General features: G+C 38.4%; 1 protein-coding gene across 1 annotated transcript in view; it reads left to right on the top strand.

Annotated features, from left to right (window-relative positions):
* The window catches only part of LOC121641689 (E3 SUMO-protein ligase ZBED1-like), a 631274-nt gene that overhangs the window by 187016 nt on the left and 438170 nt on the right, over positions 1-6088 (top strand). The window lies entirely within an intron of this gene.

The raw sequence follows: 6088 nt of genomic DNA, 5'->3' as shown, positions 1-6088 counted from the left end.
TGGTCATTAAACGCCGCTTTTTGCGGCGTTCAATGAACGCGCGTAAAAAGCACCGTTTTGTTGTATTATAATTATCCCAGCCCCTTTTTTGTACAGCCAGTAAAATTGAACCGTGATCATCCAACCAGTAAAGAATAAGAGCAGATCCTCCAGTTCATCACTGATCTCTGCTGAAGGATTGTCTGCATTGTTCCAGTAACCATGTGGTCTGCTGATGTGCTTACATCTCCAACCAAATTCAAATGCACTGCCAGGATACAGATTCAGATATAGATCAGCTTTGTTATATCTTTTCTAAAGAAAGAAAGAGAATTCTTTCTTCACAGATGTTGACATACATACATTAATGTCTGAAACCACACTGAGCACAAACCTATTGATTGCAATGAGACAGACTAAATCAATAGTTAGTGATGGTTTAATGAAGCCCCGTGAATGTGTTGAATCTTTCTGGCCAATTGCATCGCCAAATGTCTCATTACTCGAGGCCCCATTTAACAGCTCACTTGGTAGTACTGACATCTGCTGGTCATTTGATGTCCAGCAGTCCACCTGTCAAATTAAATGTTATCCACACACCAGTTGATATGTAAACTGTATTGTAAATTAATCTATAGATATATATATATATATATATATTATATAAATATATATGTTGTTTTTCTCTCCTATATATACAGACCGCCATGTTCATGCATTTATATATGTATATATGTGTATATATACATATATATACACACACACACACATTTTATATATATATATATATATATATATATATATATATATATATATATATATATATATATATATATATATATATATATATATATATATATATATATATATATTCACATACTCAGTACATTTCCTCAATTTCCCGCGGCTTTTTCAGCGTCTCTACGCACACAACGAGGCACTCACGTGATTTACGACAAGCGGGGCCTCGTTTGTCTTTGGTCACGTGATATTCAGGAAACTCATACGGGCCTCGCTACAGGCCTCATTTGGACACGCCCCCTTTACTCGATGCAGTCCTCGGGGCTTTGGTGTCAGACGTAACATCATTATCAATAGTGTCTATATTTAATATTATAGATAATAAAGTGTATTTACTACTATATTTATTATACTATATTGTACTTAAAGAAGAACAGTATAAAAGATAAGATAAAACCTTATTAATCCCACAACAGGTAAATTTGTGTGTTACTATAACAACTACAGAAAAAAGAGGGAGAAAAGCAGATTAAAAAAATAAAATACAAATATTAAATACAAATGCAATAGAATGAAAACTATATACCACAGTAACTATGTTCTATGTACAAATATGCAGAGTGTGCATTATGGAGGAAGGGTTATGGAAATATGCAATTAAGTAATATCTGTCTGTCTGTATGGACATACATATCTACCCATGCACATACTGTATGTTCATATGTGTGAACAATCATTGTGAAATGTAAATAGTTTGTGTATTTACACGAATATGTTATATATAATATTACGTATAGTGTAAATGACTAAATTATAGCACATAGAGCCTAAAGAACAGCATAATGAGATGTAGAACATGAAACTTGCTGTTGACTTGAAGGTAGTTTTTGATTTAAATCTTCACCATGCTCATGTCTCTGGAGTAAAAACTGAACAGAAATTCTGTGGTGCCTCTTCTTAATGGATCTGCATCATTTAGCAACTGAATGTAATAAAATTTATCTTCCATTCTTCATGCTTTTAACCCAGCGTGTTGTCATTGACAGAACATGAGAGGTCCTCTGTGATGTAGCTGCTCAGGATTTTAAAGCTTATTACCGTCTCCAGATTCTCACTGTTGATATACAGTGTTTGTGTTATTCTTTTTATTAAAGGCAATAATGTTGTTTTATTTTTTAAACATAGTGTGTCATGTTATTTTCTTTGTATGACACTGTCAGCCCTCGTCCTTCCTCCCTGTAGTCAGACTCATCGCTCTTACAGATCAACCACATTGTTGTCACATCATCTGCGGATGGAATTGGTGTAACATGATGGAGTACAGTCGTGTGTGTACAGCCAGAAAAGGAAGTAGCTCAGCACACAACCCTGTGGGGTTCCTGTGGTCAGGGTCAGGGTGGAGCAATGAAAGGACCCCATCCTGACAGACTGACTGTGGCCTATTTGTTGAAAAAAACTTTTATCCACAGGCAGAGGTTTTGTTGTAACTAGCTTGGACATCTTGCAGTGCAGTGTGCTGATATGGTGGTATCAGCTGACCTGGTGCTCCTGTTTGCAGACTGATGAGGATCCAGGATGGCTGGAAAGCCGCCTTGTGACCTGTGTGACCTGCTTTAACAAGTTGTTTTCCCTACTGTGGGATCAATAAAGATTTTTTGTTGGTCTTTCTTTGCATCAGTCTCATGAAACATTTTGTAATGTTTAAAGCCTCTGAACTGGAATCATTTAGGGATGCCAGAATGACAGGTCTTCAGACAGGTGAGAACAGTACAAGATATTGGTGGATATCTTTAGCTAACTCTGAAACACAGTCCCTAGGAACCATCCTGGGACTCATCTAGGCCAGCTGCCTTCTGCATGCAGATGTTCTACATCTCACATGAGCAGGGTGCAGGCTGGGTGGCTGGCTGGAACAGGTGCGATGCTTGTCGCTGCTGCTCCTGCCTTATAGTGGCCGAAAAACTCATTGAGTCACTGAGTCTGGAGACTTGTCACTGACTCCATGTCCAGCTTTCAACATGGTGTCCATGGCGATTAGTAAAAACACTTCTTATTTTGTATTACTAAATATTTCAGAGTGCGTACTTAACTTCTGTCGGCTAGGAGAAAACAGTAGTGGAGAAAATAATTCATAGACCCATCTGAAATTCAGTATACTACAAAAAAAAAAAAAAAGATAAACAATGCATGACACGATAAAGTTTAATAAACTGTTTACAATATAAACAGGGTTACAAACATTTATCATTTTAAAAAAGAAGTCTAAACAAACTATTTACATTTCACAAAAATTGTTGCTGTTCATGACTCACTGTCACTAAGAAAGTTTTAAGATCACACAACATTTCCAACCCATGACTGCGCCTGTGTTCAAAGTGGAATAAAAGACAGGAACAGTCATTTTCTCTGAACAGTCTAGTATCAGCCCTGGATTGTTAACACCACCACCACCAGCAGGTGGTGTATGTATGGATATACATAGATGCTTGTACATAGAACAGCTGTTACTGTGGCATATAGTTTTCATTCTATTGCATTTGTATTTAACATTTGTATTTTTGTTTTTTTTTAATCTGCTTTTCTCCCTCTATTTTACTGTAGTTGAGTTAATAACACACACATTTAGCTGTTGTGGGATTAATAAGGTTTTATCTTATCTTTTAGGCTATTCTTCTTTAAGTACGATACACTATAGTAAATATAGTAGTAAATATACTTTATTATTTATAACTGTAGCGTCAATACCAATAAGTTTCTCCTCCTAACCTGAAGAGGGCAGCAGAGGTGGTACCAGCCGGTTCGCTTCACTTCCGGTACGAATTTCCTGCTTTAAAACAGCAATGGCGCCCAACATGGTGTTTTGCCTTCATGAGCTCGTGGAAGTAAACGAAGAAATAATTCTTCTGTTGAAAGTTCTCCAGCGCAAACAAATGAGAAGAAGGCGAAGACATAGATCAGTTAATTAATTAGTCATTGTTCAGAACTTGATTGGCTGTTAGATCCATTTAATTTGAGTCAGGTGTGTTGAAGCAGGGATACATGGAAAACCTGCTGGATTGCGGCCCTCGTAGGACCGAATTGAATAGCCCTGACGTAGATGGTACGTCCGACCGCTGAATGGAAACCGGTTCACCGACGGGGAATACGCAAACCTTGTCCGGCCTCTTCTAGATATGGATGAAGAGATGCACTTCGCCTATTTCAGAATGTCCGCAAGTAGGTTAACTGATTTGAAGCCAGCAGGCAGTCGCCACAAGCTACCGGATGGCGAACAGCATGGTGTCTGGCATAGTTTCTGAAATGTGTATGGCTTTGTAGAAGGCACTGCAGCCGGAATTCCTCCCTCTCCCTACAGTCACGCAGTGGGAAGCCATTGCCCTCAAGTTCTGGAGATTATGGAACTTTCCCAATTGTGTTGGAAGTGTAGACGGGAAGCATGTAAGAACTCGCGCGCCACCGCAGTCTGGAGGCAGCGTCTGCAGTTACAAAGACAATCACTCCATTGTCCTCATGGCCACTTGTGATGCCAGGTATCGCTTCACTACAGTGGATGTTGCCGCATATGACCGGGAAAGTGATGGAGTGTTCAAGGAAAGCAGGTTTGGTTCCATGCTGCTGGGACACCAGTCCAACCTTCCTCCTCCGACCAGTCTACCTGGAACAGCAGTCAAGGTCCCCCATGTCGTCGTCGGTGATGCTGCTTTCCCACTGCACAGCAACTTGATGCGTCCCTATCCAGGTATGCAAAGAATTTTAAATATGTTTGTGTTATCTCTAAACCTTTATACTGTTATTGTTCTTGATTATCTTTGTTTATATTATGGTCCATTTATTATGTTACATCCTCTTTTGTAGCTTTGGCATCCTGTAATTATCACAACGCAATTTTAGCCATCTAAGTTTAGGATTATTGATATCTTTAATCCTTTTACTTAAAACTCTGCATGTAGAACCACTTGCATGTGCTTATATTCTGTCTCATCTGTGCATGCAGGTGCAAATCTACCAGTGGAGCAACAAATCTTCAATTACCGGCTTTCCAGAGCAAGACAGGTCATTGAGAATTCATTTGGAATTGTAGTGGCAAGATAGCGGATCCTAGGATGGCCCCTCGAGTGCCTCCCTGACAAAACGGTGGACATCGTCAAGGCGTGTCTTGTCTTGCATAACTTTTTGGCCTACAATGATAACAGCAGTGCCGAAGCCATCAGGTACATCCCTGCTACATTTGTGGATGTGGAGATGGCTGGGTCTGCTCGAGATGGGGAGTGGCAGAGAGTGGTTGCAGGTGACACTCCACTGGAAGAGCTACAGCCCCACCAGGTTTCCAGGGTGCGTTCTTCCAGAGCAGCCATTGCTGTCCAGACGGACTTGACAAACTATTTCAACTCTGAGGTTGGCATGCTGCCATGGCAAAATGATGTTATCTATTGTGGACAGATCAGTTGAGGATTCTGTTTCATGTCCCAAAAAAAAAAAAATTTCTGTCCATGTCCTCCGACTAGTTTGCTAAAACACACGTATTCGGTTTGTCAAACCAATCCAAAACGACCCCCCCCCCCCTCTCTTTACATATATACATACACCCATATATATATATATATATATATACATATATAAATATATATATACATACATGTGTATATATATATGTCTGTATATACACATATATATATACACACGCATGTACGTGTATATATGCATATATCTATATATATATATAGACACATATATATATATACACACATACACATAGATATATTAACACACACACATATGTACATACATATATATATATATATATATATATATATATATATATATATATACATTTATATATACGTGTGTGTATGTGTATTATACATTATATATATACATATACATTGTGTGCAGAATTATTAGGCAAGTTGTATTTTTGAGGATTAATTTTATTATAGAACAACAACTATGTTCACAATGAACAAAAAAGATTAATAAATATCAAAGCTGAATATTTTTGGAAGTTGGAGTGGGGCTTTTTCAGTTTTAGTATCTTTAGGAGGATATCTGTGTGTGCAGGTGACTATTACTGTGCATAATTATTAGGCAACTTAACAAAAACCAAATATATACCCATTTCACTTATTTATTTTCACCAGGGAAACCAATATAACAACTCAAAATGTACAAATATACATTTCTGGCATTCAAAAACAAAACAAAAACAAATCAGTGACCAATATAACCACCTTTCTTTGCGAGGACACTCAAAAGCCTGCCATCCATAGATTCTGTCAGTGTCTTGATCTGTTCACGATCAACATTGCGTGCAGCAGCAACCACAGCCTCCCAGACCCTGTTCAGAGAGGTGTACTGTTTTCCCTCCCTG

This window comes from Melanotaenia boesemani, chromosome 6 (assembly GCF_017639745.1).
Source record: "Melanotaenia boesemani isolate fMelBoe1 chromosome 6, fMelBoe1.pri, whole genome shotgun sequence".
In the NCBI taxonomy this organism is placed as follows: Eukaryota; Metazoa; Chordata; class Actinopteri; order Atheriniformes; family Melanotaeniidae; genus Melanotaenia; species Melanotaenia boesemani.
The sequence above is the reverse complement of the archived record's forward strand: the minus strand, read 5'-3'. Positions and strand labels throughout refer to the sequence as shown.